This window comes from Saimiri boliviensis, chromosome 2 (genome assembly GCF_048565385.1).
Source record: "Saimiri boliviensis isolate mSaiBol1 chromosome 2, mSaiBol1.pri, whole genome shotgun sequence".
NCBI lineage: Eukaryota > Metazoa > Chordata > Mammalia > Primates > Cebidae > Saimiri > Saimiri boliviensis.
In genome coordinates, this window is record NC_133450.1 from 188,523,702 (window position 1) to 188,541,261 (window position 17,560).

Sequence of the window (17,560 nt, forward strand, 5' to 3'; positions counted from 1 at the left end):
CTGCGCCTCGGCAAAAAGGGAGGGAGCGAGAGAGCGAAGCCATCTGCCGGGCAGTGGGCCGGCGGCTCCGCGAGCTGAGGCCGCGCCTCCCCGCCGCCGCGGGAACAAAGAGCGCCGGGCGGCCGGGCCAAGCCTTCGCCCGAGAGCCGGGCGCCGGGCGCCGCACCGCAGGCTCCCAACGGCCCCGCGGCCCGTCCCGCCCTCGCGCTGGAGCCAACGGCCGCGGAGGCCAGTACCTGTGAGGGGAGGCTCCGCCCTGCAGGGCAGCTCCCGCGGCTCCTCGCTGGGCCACCGCCTCCTATTGTGACTGCTCGCCCAGCCCGCGGCCAGCTCGCCAGATCCGCCGTCCGCGGGCCTTCTCACCCCCGGAACCCCGGCTCCGACTGAGGCGCTGTCACGGCGCTTCCTTCCTCCCGGCACCATCACACGGGCCGCGCCAGGAAACGACGGCTGCACGCCCAGAGATGACAGAGTCGACTAACGCCTCGGAGGCTCCATCCTCTCAGCCCCCGCGTCCCAACCGCCTGGGCCTCGGGCCCGTCCGCAACACCGCACTAGGAGCCCCGCCCCACCCCGCCTCTGCGCTCACAGACCACAGCTCGCTGCGCGCCGGCGCACTGGCCTCCACTGCGCGCGCAGGCGACGCTCCTCGCCGCTAGGCTGAGAAGCCGGCCCGCCCAGTCCCCTCGCCGGCACAAACCTAGCAAGCCCAGCGCGCCAGACCGCCGGAGCGCTCCTCCCCTTGCCTCTAGGCCGGGCAGGGCCCGCTTTGTTTCCACCCCGCGGGGGCAGAAAGGGGTGGGGGAGGGGAGGGGCGCGGGGCGCATACTGGCGTAAGACTCGGACTAGTTCCGGCAACAGAGCTCAGCGCGCAGCGCCACTGCGCAACCCCGCCCCCCCACTGCCCAGCGGACAACAGGGCCCCAGTTCCCCAAAACGTACAAGTCTTCCCTTCGTAAATTGTTTCTATTGTTCCGTGCCTCTTACCTACAAAACTCTGCAAACAGCAACTAACCTCACGTAGTTTTTACAGGAAAATTGTATTCACGTGGCCCGAAAAGTAGGAATTTTTATCGCAATAGGCAGGTGTCTCTCAGTGGAGCAAGAAAACAGGTTTGAACCCACCTTGTCCAAGACTTCGTTAAGCCTGACAGTTGTTCATACCTCGCTGGGGAGGGGAAATAAGGACAAAGATTGAAGCCGGCTTGGCTCCTGTCCTGATAATCACGATACAAGAGAGGAAGTAAAAACTTCCATAAAAGCACCATACATACAAGGAAAAAAAATAGTAAAGTTGTATCAGTTAGAGGGCTGTCAACAGGACATCATGGAAGTAGTGGGCTTTTTAAAGCAGATAGAAATTAGATGTTTCCCACAACGATGTGATCATATTTTAGGGTGGTAGAGTGAAATTATTAAGGACCAGGCAACAGAAAACTCAGGTTCTAGTTATTTTCGCATTACTTAAACCAGTGTCTCCTTCCTATTCTGGGCCTCGGCTGCATCCGGTAGAAAATGGGGGGAATCTGACTAAAATGATGTTTCAGGACCTTCTTTCTGGACCTTGTACATTCTCTTTATGAACAACACTATACGGTAATTATTTGTTACATTGTCTCCCATATCAGACTGAGCACCCAGACTCTTGGGACTGTGTAAACCCAAAGCCCAAGCCTAGTGCCAGAAACACGACAGTAGGTGTTTAGCAACCGCTGAATCAAAGTTCCAGCAATAACATCACAGGCTTTTGCAATTCCAGGACAAACAAAGAGAAGCTGGAATGAGGTATCAGGCCCCTGTGAACATATCCACCAGATCCATACTCCCATTATGTAAGCCAGTTAACCAGCTGGCTCTCTCCCGAAGCAGCCAGTTTGGGGATGATCATGTCTAAACTTTTGTTTTGGTAGAGTTAAAGTATCAAGCATACCTTTAAGTATATCCAACGTAACCAATTTCTATTCTGTGGATCCCTCACAAATCCCAATATACTGTGAATTCACCTCACAATACGGCTTAAAAAAAAAAAAAAAAAAAAAAAAAAAAAAAAAAAAAACCGGGCGCGGTGGTTCAAGCCTGTAATCCCAGCACTTTCGGGAGGCCGAGGCGGGTGAATCACGAGGTCAAGAGATCGAGACCATCCTGGTCAACATGGTGAAACCCCATCTCTACTAAAAATACAAAAAAAAATTAGCTGGGCATGGTGGCACGTGCCTGTAATCCCAGCTACTCAGGGGGCTGAGGCAGGAGAATTGCCTGAACCCAGGAGGCGGAGGTTGCGGTGAGCCGAGATCGTGCCATTGCACTCCAGCCTCGGTAACAAGAGTGAAACTCCGCCTCAAAAAAAAAGAAAAGAAAAGAAAAGAAAATCTTCCCTACATAACCAGACCACCCTGAAGCAGCGTTTCCTCCAACCTTGGATACAGACTATGTGAAGAGAGGGAAAGGAGAGAAGAACATCAGGAAAGGAAATGGAAGTTACCATTTGGGAGCTAACTGTAAGAGGCAGATTACTCAAGTGCTGAATTCAGCAGCAAAAATCTATTACAGTCCTCCAGCATTCCTCACCTATAAGCTTCAGCAAATCCCTCTGAGCTTCAGCCAACCTTTTGTGAGGCAAACTTCCTGAAACCTCTCAAATGGTTACCAATCTTCACTAATTGGACTCTTAGGGCTTAACCTAGTAAGTCTGTCTAGCTATACAATGCTGTCACAACTCCTGGCTGGATAGTTTGAAATCTGTACCACAACTTTTTTTTTGAGACAAAGTGCTCTGTCACCCAAGTTGGAGTGCAATGGCTAGATCACATCTCACTGCAGTCTTGAACTCCTGGGCTCAAGCAATCCAGGCTGAATTTTTAATTTTCAGTAGAGACACTTCTCACTATGTTGCCCAGGTTGGTCTTTAACTCCTGGGCTTAAGCAGTCCTCCCACACTGGCCTCCCAAAATGCTCGGATGTGAGCTACTATTCATAGCCTCTAATTTATTTCTTAACGAGAAAATCTTAAGCCATGCTAGTAAAACCCAAAGAATAGGCAGGCTTTTAAGGTGGTGGGTCACCTTTGACAACTTAATGTGGCAGGGTTCAAGTTATACCAGAGCAGTCACTTAACTACAAAAAATTAGCTGGGCATGGTTGCGCGTGCCTGTAATCCCAGCTACTCAGGAGGCTGAGGCAGGAGAATTGCCTGAACCCAGGAGGCGGAGGTTGCGGTGAGCCGAGACCGCGCCATTGCACTCCAGCCTGGGTAACAAGAGCGAAACTCCATATCAAAAAAAAAAAAAAAAAAAAGGGATTGTGACTCTGGCTCGTGTCTATAATCCCAACACTTTGGGAGGCCGAGACAGGTGGATCATGAGGTCAAGAGATCGAGACCATCCTGGTCAACATGGTGAAACCCCGTCTCTACTAAAAATACAAAACAGTAGCTGGGCATGGTGGCACATGCCTGTAGTCCCAGCTACTCGGGAGGCTGAGGCAGGAGAATTGCTTGAACCCAGGAGACGGAGGTTGCAGTGAGCTGAGATCACGCCATTGCACTCCAGCCTGGGTAACAAGAGCAAAACTCCGTCTCAAAAAAAAAAAAAAAGTGACTCTACAAATTCTTTCTCTTTTATACCATCATGTTTTTCCTCTTTGTTGGATTATTCCTAACAGAACAAACAAACATACCATTAATTTCTCCCATCTTTAAATCTTTAACTATAATGTTTTCAGGTTTATGTTTCTAGTTGCTGTTATTCTCCTGTTTAAAAAATATTTCCCTACACTGGGGTCATAAAGACATTTACCTATATTATTTTCTCAGAATTTTTATTATTTTCCCTTTTTCAATTAGAGCTACACATCATCTGGAATTGATTTTTTTGTGTTGATGAGGTGGGAATCAAGTGCCCCCTCCCCCATATGGCCATCTACCTGACAAAGCATCATATACTGGAAAAGACTATTGCCAACTGCTCTTTTGTTTAAAACTGTGACCCCATATACATGATTTTGTTTCTGTGTTCAGTAGTCTGTTGCACTGTTCTCTTTATCCCTGTGCTGATCCACACCATGGTAATTACTGCAGCTTTGTAAGACTTCCTTTTATCTGTTACAGCAAGTTGTCCTTCAGAGTAGTTATTTCTAACTTTTTGAATTTCCATAGGAATTTTAGAATCAGATTATTTCAAAAGAAGGAAAGAAAAGACAAGGAAAAAGGTGAAATTGCTAGGATTTTCTTGGGGCTGCATTAGACTTAGAAATGAGTTAACGGATATTGGAAGATTCAATATAGTAAAGATAGCAATCTGTAAGCTACTTACTGAGACTTCAATTCTTTCAATAATATTTCACAGTTTTCTGTAAAGGTCTTGCAAATTTAGTTCTTAGGTTTATTCTAGGTTTTCAACATAATTCAGTTATTAATTCTAATACTTTATATCTCAGTCCTTTTGAGTTTTCTATACACACAATCCTGTTTATACTCTTGTCTATTTGGAAGAAAACACTGACTGTTCCATTTCTTTCTTTCCAACATATACTCATTTTTTTGTCTTACTGCACTGGCAAGGGCCTCTAGTACAGTGCTAACCAGACAGCTTTGTTTTATTCGAAACCTCAACTGAAAAACCGTCAACATTTAAGTATGGTGTTTACAGTTTTTTTTGTTTTTTTTTTTTTTTAATAAGACCCTTTTAGCAAATTAAAGGAGTTATCTACTATTTCAAATATGTTAGAAATTCATCATACATGGGCCAGGCACAGTGGCTCATGCCTATAATCCCAACACTTTGGGAAGCCAAGGTGGGCAGATCACCTGAGGTCAGGAGGCCCGCCTGGCCAACATGGTGAAACCCCATCTCTACTAAAACTACAAAAAATTAGCCAGGCATGGTGGCATGTGCCTATACTCCTAGGTACCACGGAGGCTGAGGCAGCACAATCGTTTGAACCCAGGAAGCAGAGGTTGCAGTGAGCCAAGATGATGCCATTGCACTCCGGCCTGGGCAACAGAGTGAGACTCTCTTTTTAAAAAAAAGAACTTCAAAAATAGATGTTTGATTTTATTGAAAACTTCTGTATCTAACAAGTTAACTATATTACTTTTCTGTTAATGTGAATTTGATTGGTTTAGGGATGTTAAACCAAATTTACACTCCTAATAAACCCATTTTAGGCTTACTATATTGCTCTAAATAGTTGGTTTATTTAGAATTTTTGCATCTGTGTTTTGATTGAGATTAGCGGTAATTTTCCATTTCTGTAATGTCACTGTCAAGTTTTGTTACAAAGACTTATGCTAGCTTCAAAAATGAATCGGGAGTACTGGCTCGCTTTCTGTTCTCTAGAAGTGTTTCTTTAAGACTGGTGTTACACCTTCATTAAATGTTTGGGAAAATTTGTTGGTTAGCTAACTGGACTTGGAGTTAAATTTCCTTAGATGTCCTGTTTTCTCTTTATTTCTCACTAAGGCAAAACAACTGTAATCTTAGGATATATATGTAAGAAAGATCTCATTCTGAAATTCACTATCTGCTTCTAGAAAACCATCTCCCAATCTTGTTAACTTGAAGGGTGCCATTATTACAAACACATTTTAAAGCACACTGCATAAACAATAATCATAAACAAATTTCAAGTGCTAGTTAACAGTCTGTCAAATGGCAAATATACATTTTATTTTATTTTATTTATTTTTTTGAGACGGAGTTTCACTCTTGTTACCCAGGCTGGAGTGCAATGGCGCGATCTCGGCTCACCGCAACCTCCGCCTCCTGGATTCAGGCAATTCTCCTGCCTCAGCCTCCTGAGTAGCTGGAATTACAGGCATGCGCCACCATGCCCAGCTAATGTTTTGTATTTTTAGTAGAGACGGAGTTTCACCATGTTGACCAGGATGGTCTTGATCTCTTGACCTCGTGATCCACCCGCCTCGACCTCCCAAAGTGCTGGGATTACAGGCTTGAGCCACCGCGCCCGGCCTACAATTTATTTTTGTGACCAGTTTTGCATTTCTAGACTTGAAGGAATATTTAAATAATGATTATCTGAAGGATCTTTTTACAAAAAAGGTGACTGTGGGGTTACAGGCTATCCTTCTTATCCCAACTTTACAAACTTTTATCACCTTACGGCATTTATCAAATATCTGTTTCCTCCTATTAAACTGTAAGCTCCTCAACTCTCAGTTCTGCTTTGTTTATATATCACTTGACACTGATGTTGGGGGAATAATAGATAACAGAAAATACACAAAATGGAAAGAGGATCATCTCCTATTTTAAGGCATTGAAAGGCATGATTAAAGTTGTCCATAGAGCCAAATAAAGAACTACTTGTCCAAATGCTGAAGAACCATTCACATGTAAGGGAAATGCCAAAGGAGGTGCTGGGTAGAGAATGCTGGAAGTTCTGGACCTCTGCTAAGGAAAAGGCAGTTTCCCATTGGTTAACACTGTCAGTCAGGACTGTTCTGCCATCATACACACTGCCAAGTATCTCGACTGGAATCTCACTCCAACAACCTCAATTTCTTCTTTTTTTTTTTTTTTTTTTCTTTTGAGACGGAGTTTCGCTCTTGTTACCCAGGCTGGAGTGCAATGGCGCCATCTCGGCTTACCGCAACCTCCGCCTCCTGGGCTCGGGCAATTCTCCTGCCTCAGCCTCCTGAGTAGCTGGGATTATAGGCACATGCCACCACGCCCAGCTAGTTTTTTCTATTTTTAGTAGAGACGGGGTTTCACCATGTTGACCAGGATGGTCTCGATCTCTCGACCTCGTGATCCACCCACCTCGGCCTCCCAAAGTGCTGGGATTACAGGCTTGAGCCACCGCGCCTGGCTACAACCTCAATTTCTATTGCTGAGTTAGTGGCCTCTCCTGTGTATTCTAAAATAGCATTAATCATTCTGCCTTCCAACTTTGTATTTACTTGATACTTCTGCCCAGTAAATAATAAACCTCATGAAGCCAAGGACTAAGTCTCACCAAATCTGGCAAGGGGGCCCGGCGTGGTGGCTCACGCCTGTAATCCCAGCACTTTGGGAGGCCGAGACGGGTGGATCACGAGGTCAAGAGATCGAGACCATCCTGGTCAACATGGTGAAACCCTGTCTCTACTAAAAATACAAAACATTAGCTGGGCGTGGTGGTGCGTGCCTGCAATCCCAGCTACTCAGGAGGCTGAGGCAGGAGAATTGCCTGAACCCAGGAGGCGGAGGTTGCGGTGAGCTGAGATCATGCCATTGCACTCTAGCCTGGGTAACAAGAGCAAAACTCTGTCTCCAAAAAGAAAAAAAAAAAAAAAAAAAAAATCTGGCAAGGGGTTAAGCACACACCATGTGCTTAATAAATAGTTCAGTTAATGATATGTAAATATTTCACAGCAGTGGTTGATTCTACATTTCTCACTAGGTAAATTTCCAAGGAGAAATGAAGCACAGGAACAAAGGGCAGTGAAAAGAAAAGGGATGCAAAAAAATAAATTTCAAATTTTTCCCTGAAGCTAGCTTTGCTGTCATCCCTAAGTTTCCTTTCTTCCTCCAAAACCAGCTAAAAGGACCGAATAAGATAAGGCTACACTGGGGGAAAATGTATATTGGCTGAACAGCACTTAGACTACACAGTATCTAGAAGCATGCTAAAACTTGATCTACTACTCCAAAACAATCAGCATAAGCAGTTTCCCCCAGAAATGTTAATGCCTGTCAGGTTAATTAGCAGCAGCTGCCAGCTATAGCAGCTAGAGACCACAAGAGGGAAGCAAAGGCTCACCCAAATCCAAGTCCACTGGAAGCCTCCCATACAGAGAGCCACTTACCCAGCTTTGGGGTGGAAGAGTCGGTCAGCTGGTTGTTTCCACAGTGCAGGTGGGAGATGACTTGGACTAAACCATGGTAGCTGGGATGACATAGGGAAAGCTCATGGCAGTGAAGGTGTGAAAGGGCTAAAGCAGGCAGACAGTGAAAAGTCATTGGCCAGGAAAAAGTTCAAGAGGGAAAAATGAAGAAACCTAAGTACCTAGGACCGCAAAGTCAGAAACAGAAAAATAGAGACCCATACCAATCAGAAGTGGAGAGCCAAGGGCACAGATAAAGCATGCACTGCATGTCACAGCATATGCAACCTCTAGAACAGGGTGAACAGGCAGGAGCTGACTGGGAGGCAAAAGGCATCCACTGTATGGCCTGCTGTTATCTCTACTCTGAAGCCAAGCTCTTGCTCATTCTGTTCCAGGAACAGACAGCACCATGGGTTCGACTGTAGCTACTTCAGAAGCTTCATCTCAGGGGCAATCATATTCTGATACTACATTCAGTCTTATCAAATCCAATGGAGACTCAGAGCACAAAAAAAAAGTTGGCCATAACAGATCTAGGTTCTTCTTTTCAACAAAGCCAATCCCCTTTGTTAGGAAGGAACCATCTGTTTTTCAATCCTGTATTATGTTTAGGTTGTTCTCAGTGTTTTGCTATCACAAAGATACTATGAATATTCTTGTACATACATATAGTTTGGCATGCATTTGAAAATGCATCCATAAAAGTACAATTCTAGAAGTAGAATTGCTGGTTCAAACAGTATGTGACTTTTCTTAATTTTTCAAGATATACTGCTATACTGCCTCCTAAAAGGCAGCATCAATTTTTTTTTTAATCTTTTGAAGCAGCATCAACTTTTTTTAAAATTTTTTGAAGCAGGGTCTCACTCTGTTGCCCTGGTTGGAGTGCAGTGTCATGATCACGGCTCACTGCAGCCTTGAACTCCCGCGGCTCAAGTGATCCTCCCACGTCAGCACCGACTAGCTGGGACTACAGGCAAAGGCCACCACAACGGACTAATATTTGTTTTTTTGTTGTTGTTTTTGGTTTTTTTTTGTAGAGACAGGGTTTTGCCACGTTGCCAAGGCTGGCAATTTTTATTCAAAGCAAAAGCTAACTGATTATAGTTTAGAGTTGACCCTGGAGGGGAATCAGCAGTTTTCAGGGTATTCCCTGAGGAAAGATAGGCTGGCCGTATGGACAGCAATAAGCCAAGCATCAGGGAGAGAGAAGCCCTAAAGCAGCACTTGGACCAGTATACTTTCAGTGCAGCCATATTTCATATGCAGCTTTAAGTTCTCTTTGTTCTAATGCCCTTCTGTGAAATCCTTTATTAAATATTAATAGCCTAGGAACTAGGCCCAAACTATGGTCTTACTAAATACAATAGCCTAGCAACTGGGCCTAAACTTGAGCCAAATGGACACCAGTGAGAACAGCTTTGTACAGCTGGTGAACAATGGGCCATGGGTCAAAGGACTGGCTGGAAGGACAAGCAGTTTACCTAGGAAATCCCAGAAATACTGAAATACCTGAAGAGGAAAGCCAGACAAACTGTTCAACTGCAGTTAAGAAGAGCAAGGGCTCAAATCGTTAAGAACTGGACAGTAATGGAAAATGTGATCCAAAAGCTAGTGTAATAAAGACATAAAGTTATACTTACTAAGTGCTTCAAGAAAATAAATGATGGGATAAGCACAGTTAGGCGAGGTGGCTCATCCCTGTAATATCGGCACTTTTGGGAGGCAGAGGGGAGCGGATCAATTGAGGTCAGGAGTTGGAGAACAGCTTGGCCAACATGGTGAAACCTTGTCTCTACTAAAAATACAAAAATTAGCCAGGTGTAGTGCTGAACGCTGAGGTAAACCCAGCTACTTGTGAGGCTGAAGCAGGAGAACTGATTGAACCTGGGAGGCAGAGAGGTTGTAGTGAAGCCAAGATCACACCACTGTACTATAGCCAGGGGGACAGAGTGAGAATGTCAAGAAAGTGGAGCGGGACAGGATGGGGAGGGGGAGGGGGAGGGGGAGAAAGAGAAGCATAGACAGTTAACTACGTTAGTTCTGGGAAGGACAATGAAGAGAAGTCCATGAGAACAGACATGCGAATCAGAGTCTTAAAGTGAGATGCAAAAAACATTTAAATGTTGCAGACTAGACTGCCTGAACATTTTATTATTTCCATCATGTTAAATGAGGAACACACTTTTCTCTAGGGAATTCTGGTGGAGCTCAATTACCTGCACAGTCAATAACTTGCTCTAGATGACATATCCTGCTATAGAAGTCTAACATCCTGCATTCACGAAATGTGACCAGCTCACTAAAACAGCCAGTGTTTCCACTGATGATAGTTTGAGAATCCTGCCTAACACGAGTAGTTTCAGGGTACATCTCCACAAACCCTGCAACCTCCTGCCAGTGCCACATACTATGGCCTTTCAGATATTATCTAAGGAAAAGAAGAAAATATGTGAGCAGATTTCTAATTTGTACTACAAAACAAATCATAACATTAAATAATAAATTTAAAAAGGCAGGACAACTCTTTGTAAATATAAAATTTAAGCTTTCACAGGAAGCTTATTTATCTTCCCCTGGCTTGCTTATAACCTCTTGCAATAGTGTCTTGTAAATAAAACAAAATAAACTTAGCAGGTAATGACATTTTAAAGGCCAACAAAGTAATCTCTAATGACAATAATCTCAAAAATATCTATCATTACATGGTATCTCTAATCAGATATTTCAGAATAAAGCAAAGTGAAAATCTACTGAAAGACACAGTGGGCCACATAATCATATACTAAATCAATTCCAGGTAGATACGAAAGGATAATATGAGCCGGGCGCGGTGGCTCACGCCTGTAATCCCAACACTTTGGGAGGCCGAGGCGGGTGGATCACGAGGTCAAGAGATCGAGACCATCCTGGTCAACACAGTGAAACCCTGTCTCTACTAAAAATACAAAAAATTAGCTGGGCATGGTGGCGCATGCCTGTAATCCCAGCTACTCAGGAGGCTGAGGCAGGAGAATTGCCTGAAGCCAGGAGGTGGAGGTTGCGGTGAGCCAAGATCGCGCCATTGCACTCCAGCCTGGGTAGCAAGAGTGAAACTCTGTCTCAAAAAAAAAAGAAAGGATAATATAAAATTAACAAAACTTTTAGAAAATGCAGGTAAGTAGCTGAATGGAGACAGATTTCCTAAACCTAAAGGCAATGAAACACTACAAAATAACATATCAATAGATTTGTTCCTCAAATTATTATTATTTCTAAATTTTGAGACAGAGTCTTTGCCCTGTCGCCCAGGCTGGAGTGCTGTGGCATGATCTCGGCTCCCTGCAACCTCTGCCTCCTGGGTTCAAGTGATTCTCCTGCCTTAGCCTTCCATGTAGGCGCCCACCACCATCCCTGGCTAATTTCTGTGCTATGGGAATCCGCCACCAGGAACAAAGGGAAAGCTCTGAAACCTGCTGGCAGATCTACAACATGGAAATGGCTGGCAAGATCAACTTCTAGATGCAAAAGAATCAGACAGATCCGAGGCAGGAATGCTAAGGTCTGTAGATAAGATGTCCCGTGTGAAAACCCCCAACCAGTTTTTGTCTCCATCTCTTTTCTTTCTACAATCCCATTTTCTATTACTATTCTCTACAATTAATCACGTTTCCAAGAAGGCCTCCAAACATAAAAACAATCCCATTAGTCAGCAATGGACCCTCTCTTTTATTAAGTAAAGGAAGAAACTGGGTCTGAAAGTAGTCTAGGAGTAGAATGGTATTTCCCAGGGGCTGGAGAAGGAGGCAGTGAGGAGTTATTATGGGTAGAGTTTTAGTTTAGGAAGATGAAAAAAAAAGTTCTAGAGATGGTAGCGGTGGTAGCTGCACAAAAAGGTGAATGTACTATATGTACTTAATGCTACTGAACTGTATACTTAAATGGTTAAGATGGTACATTTTATGTTACGTGTATTTTACTACAGTAAAAAAAGTTTTGAAAGTCAAAAAAAAGCAATTTATGTAATAGGTGAAAATATATGTAAATCATGTCTAATAAAGGTTAATATCCTATCTAACTCCTAGAACTGAACAGGGGGGACAAAAAAACAACCTGATTTAAAAATAGCAAAGGGAAGTATAAATCAAAACCACTATCTCACACTCATTAGGATAGTTACTATATTAAAAAAAAAGAAAATAGCAAGTGTTGGTGAGGAGAAACTGGAATCTTTATGCATTGTTGGTGGCAATGTAAAGTGGTACAGCTGCTATGAAAAACAGTATGACAGTTCCTCACAAAATAAAAAACTGAATTACCATATGATCTAGCAATTTCACTTCTGGATGTATATACCAAAAGGAACTGAAAGCAGAGTCTTTGAAGAGATACTTGTACACCCATGTTCACAGCAACATTATTCACAATAGCCAAAAGATGAATGAACAAAATATGATGTATATTACAACGCATTTTTCTTTTTGGAAAGGAGTCTTGTGCCATCACCCAGGCTGGAATGCAATGGCGTAATCTTGGGTCACTACAATCGCTGCCACCCAGGTTCAAGTGATTCTCCTGCCTCAGCCTCCTAAGCAGCTGGGACTACAGGTGCCTGCCACCACACCAGACTAATATTTGTATTTTTTAGTGGAGACGGGGTTTTGCCATGTTAGCTAGGCTGGTCTCAAACTCTTGACTTCAAGTGAACCACCCGCATCGGCCTCCCAAAATGCTGGGATTACAAGTGTGAGCCACCACGCCCAACTTTTCTTTATTATTCAGTCGTATAAAGAAAGGAAATTCTGGCATATGTTACAACATGGATAATCCTTCAGGACCTGCTGACTGAAATAAGCCAGTTACAAAAAGACAAATCGTGTATGATTCTACTTGTATGAGGTACTCTCAGCAGCCAAATTCAGAGAGACAAAGTACAAGGGTGGTCTTTTAAAATGTTGTATTATGCCATTCTTTTGCTTAAAACCCTCCACTGGGGCCAGGCGTGGTGGCTCAAGCCTGTAATCCCAGCACTTTGGGAGGCCGAGGCGGGTGGATCACGAGGTCAAGAGATCGAGACCATCCCGGTCAACATGGTGAAACCCCATCTCTACTAAAAATACAAAACATTAGCTGGGCATGGTGGTGCATGCCTGTAATCCCAGCTACTCAGGAGGCTGAGGCAGGAGAATTGCCTGAACCCAGGAGGCGGAGGTTGCAGTGAGCCGGGATCGTGCCATTGCACTCCAGCCTGGGTAACAAGAGCGAAACTCCGTCTCAAAAAAAACAAAACAAAACAAAACAAAACAAAAAAAAAACAAAAAACAAAAAAAACCCTCCACTGGCTTCTCAAAAAAGCAGAATGAAATCTATACCTTCCCTGGCTTACAAAGAACTACATGGGCTGGCCCATGCCCACCTCTCCAACCTCATCTCGTATCATTCCCACTCCACATCCACACTGATTGCAATTATCAGCTTTCTGTTTCCCTCATCTTTCCGGCTTTAGGGATTTTGCACTAGCTGTACTATTTTCCTGAAATGTTCTTTCCATGGCCATGATTTTCACCTGAACTGTTACTTCCTATCATTCAGATCTTTGCCTCAGTGTCTAAGAACAGGGCATCTTCAACACCTAATAGAGAGCAGCTTACTACCCAATTACTTGCACAACATGAACCTTAAAATGATCATGTGATATGATTTGGGTATTTGTCCCCTACAAATCTCATGTTGTACTGTAATCCCCAGTGTTGGAGATGGGACCTCGTGGGAGGTATCTGGATCTTGGGGATAGACCTCTTATGAATGGCTTAGCACCATCCCCTTGATGAAGAGCAAACTCTCATTCTGGTAGTCCAGGAAAGACCTGGTTGTTTAAAAGAGCATGCCAATGACTGGGCGTGGTGCCTAGTGTCTGTAATCCCAGCACCTTGGGAGGCCAAGTCGGGTGGATCACCTGAGTTAGGAGTTCGAGACCAGCCTGACCAACATGATGACACCTCGTCTCTGCTAAAAATACAAAACTCCGGGCTGGGCGTGGTGGCTCACGCCTATAATCCCAGTACTTTGGGAGGCCAAGGTGGGTGGATCACCTGAGGTTGGGAGTTCGAAACCAGCCTGACCAACATGGAGAAATTCGTCTCTACTAAAAATACAAAATTAGCTGGGTGTGGTGGCGCATGCCTGTAGTACCAGTTACTCAGGAGGCTGGGACAGAAGACCGAGATCACACCATTACACTACAGCCTGGACAACAAGAGCGAAACTCCGTCTCCAAAAAAAATTAGCCAGTCCTGGTGGTAGATACCAGTAATCCCAGCTACTAGGGAGACTGAAGCAGGAAAATCACTTAAACTCAGGAGGCGGAGGTTGCAGTGGGCCGAGATTGCGCCACTGCACTCCAGCTTCAGGGACAAAACAAGACTCCGTCTCAAAAACAAAACAAAAAGCATGGCATATCCCCACAACTCTCTCTTTCCCTCTATCACCATGTGACATCACCTCTTTTCCCTTTGCCTTCTACCATAATTGTAAGCTTCCTGAGGCCTCACCAGAAACCGACGTGGCACCATGCTTTGTATAAAGTCTGCAGAACTGCAAGCCAATTAAACTTCATAAAATTTCTCAGCCTCAGGTATTTCTTTATAGCAATATAAGAACAGACTAACACAATCATGCTCAGTGAGACAAGCCAGACACAAAAGGCTGTATTTTGAGATTCCATTTTATGAAAGGTACAGAACAGGCAAATTCATATACAGAAAGATCAATGGTTGCTGGGATGGGGGGAGGCAAGAAATAATGAGAAGCATGTGTTTCCATTTGTTTGTGTCATCTATGATTTCTTTCAGCAGTGTTTTGTAGTTTTCCTTGTTCACCTCTTAGGTTGGTTAGGCTGGTCTTGAACTCCTGGCCTCAAGTGATCCGCCTGTCTCAGCCTTCCAAACTGCTGGGATTACAAGCATGAGCCACCACACCCGGCCACTTCTGCTTTTTTAGATGGATAGACACTGCTTAATTTTTACTAATCTAGTTCCTATCTTAAGCTAGACTTATCTTTTTCTACCAAGATATAATCAAGGAATTTGATTTTACAAGGATGAAAAACATTTCATAGAAATATGGTAAGAAAAAAATCTGTTAATACTGAAATTCCAGTTGTTATTTCTCAGGGGAGAAACTGAATAGACTGCTGTATTTGTTTTTACAATAAATATGTATTTTAAAAAAAATTTTTTTTTGAGGCAGGGTCCATCACCCAAGCTGGAGTACAGTGGCTTGATCTCAGTGCAATCTCAAATAATCCTCCCACCTCAGCATCCTGAGTAGCTAGGACCCCATGTGTGTACCACTAAGCTAATTTTTTTATTTTTTGTACATACAGGGTTTTAACCATGTTGCCCAGGCTGGTCAGCTGGTCTCAAACTCTTAAGCTCAAGTGATCCACTCGCTTTGGCCTCCCAAAGGGCTGGAATTACAGGCATGAGCCACTGCACCTGGCCAACAATCAGTACATTAATTTTTAAAAATTAAAAAGAGGGCCTGTAATCCCAGCCCTTTGGGAGGCCGAGGCGGGTGGATCACAAGGTCAAGAGATCAAGACCATCCTGGTCAACATGGTGAAACCCCGTCTCTACTAAAAATACAAAAAAATATTAGCTGGGCATGGTGGCAAGTGCCTATAATCACAGCTACCCAGGAGGCTGAGGCAGGAGAATTGCCTGAACCCAGAAGGCGGAGGTTGCGGTGAGCCAGGATCACGCCATTGCACTCCAGCCTGGGTAACGAGAGCGAAACTCCGTCTCAAAAAAAAAATTTAAAAAGAGGGCCACGTGCAGTGGCTCATGCCTGTAATCCCAACACTCTGGGAAGCCCACCTTGGTTTATGTGCGATTCAGAGCAGGAGTCTTTTCTTGACAAGAATTCCTTAGAGTAGGCTTTGTTCATTTATCTTGGGGGAAAAAAGCACCAATCTAGCTTGTATGTAAGTAATCCCATGCATATTGCCTTCAGGGAAGATGGAAAATGTACTACAGATTCAATACCCCTTATCTAAAATGCTTGGGACCAGAAGCGTTTGGGAATTTGGATTTTTTTTTCAGATTTTAGAATATTTGTGTTACATACTGGTTGAACATCCCAAATCTGAAAATCCAAAATGTTCCAGTGAGCACTTCCTTTGTGTAAAATCTGCATTCAGAAAGTTTCCATTTTAATAGCATTACAGATTTTGGATTTTTAGTCAAAATCCAATTTTTAGTCAAAATTCCTTCTCTGAATCGCACATGAGCAGTTTAGGAGGAACTCCCCTCTTTTCCTTTCTCAAAGGGCCATCCTTCCTGGCAATGTATTGAGAACTCTGAAAAAGTATATAATCGAGGCTACAATGAACTCATCTCAACTGAAGGAATAGTCTTATCAAACTCTTCAGTATTTTATCTCATTTCAGTATCTAGGTGAAACACGAATACAGGTGGCACATGCCTGTATTCCCAGCTACTTGGGAAGACTGAGGTGGGAAAATCCCTTGAACCTGTGGGCAGAGGTTGCAGTGAGCCACAACTGCGCCACTGTACCTAGGCCTGGGTGACAAAGTGAGACCCTGTCTCAAAAAACAAAAACAAAATGCACAGAATTCTCAGCCTGACACACAGTAGGGATGACTTGGAAGACAAGCCTGCAGTAACTGATAGTCATTAATCAGAATAAAGGCTTGGGGGCAAAAAAAAAAAAAAATAGACTACAAGCAAAGACTGTTGCCAACAGTTCAGTTCCACTGTGACTCTCCAAGGCCTTTTCCACTTGCAGATATATTTCTCTGAGCATGTCATAGTTGAATGGGTGAAGTTAAAATGGAAATAGCTTTCTTCAGATAGCAGAGTACAGACTCAAGCTAGGCAGCTTGGGTTGAAATCCAGTGTACTACTCTGTGATCTTGGGTAAATATTTAATCTATGCCTCAGATTCCTCACTGATAAAACTGGAATAAAGCAGTCCCGCCAGGTGTGGTGGCTCAAGCCTATAATCCCAGCACTTTGGGAGGCCGAGGCGGGTGGATCACGAGGTCAAGAGATCGAGACCATCCGGGTCAACATGGTGAAACCCCGTCTCTACTAAAAATACAAAACATTAGCTGGGCATGGTGGCGCGGGCCTGTAATCCCAGCTACTCAGGAGGCTGAGGCAGGAGAATTGCCTGAACCCAGGAGGCGGAGGTTGCAGTGAGCTAGGATCGCGCCATTGCACTCCAGCCTGGGTAACAAGAGCGAAACTCCGTCTCAAAACAAAAAAAAGCAGTCCCTACTTCAAAGGGTGTTGTGATTACCCAGTTAAGAGGACGTTCTTCTCCCAGTTCTTCTATACCTCCTTCCCCACTTTTTCTCTTCACAACACAAGTGATCAATTTACAATATCTTTATTGTCTTGCCTCTCCCCACTCACAGAAAGCAAGCTCCATAACAGCAAAGACTTCTGTTTTGTTCAATGTAGTGTTCCCAATACCTAGAACATTGCTCTCTCTGTAGGTAGTAGCTACTCAAATATGTTTGCTAGAAATTATGGAATACGGCCCTTTGAATGAATGTAAAAATAATGCTGGAGGGCAATTTAATAATTAACATCAGAGCTGAAATCAGATTATTCCAAAACTCTAGACTATAAACCGATACGTAACAGGAAAGAAACTTTAAGCTGGAGAACAGATCAAGCCAAGGACTTTGGGACTGGTCACCAACTCCAAGGCTGTAAAGGGGGT

At 44.0% G+C, this 17,560-nt stretch overlaps 1 protein-coding gene across 8 annotated transcripts in view; it reads right to left on the bottom strand.

Annotated features, from left to right (window-relative positions):
• The window catches only part of RNF38 (ring finger protein 38), a 154,685-nt gene that overhangs the window by 64,943 nt on the left and 72,182 nt on the right, over window positions 1–17,560 (bottom strand). For 2 of the 8 annotated variants that reach the window (XM_003943774.4, XM_003943773.4), the window contains exon 1: window positions 237–618. The exons of 5 other annotated variants lie outside the window; for them this stretch is intronic. The gene's annotated coding sequence lies outside the window, so the exon portion shown is untranslated. Of the gene's footprint in view, window positions 1–236; window positions 619–17,560 lie in introns of those variants that run through there. One more of the 8 variants, XM_039474982.2, reaches the window with a different exon arrangement.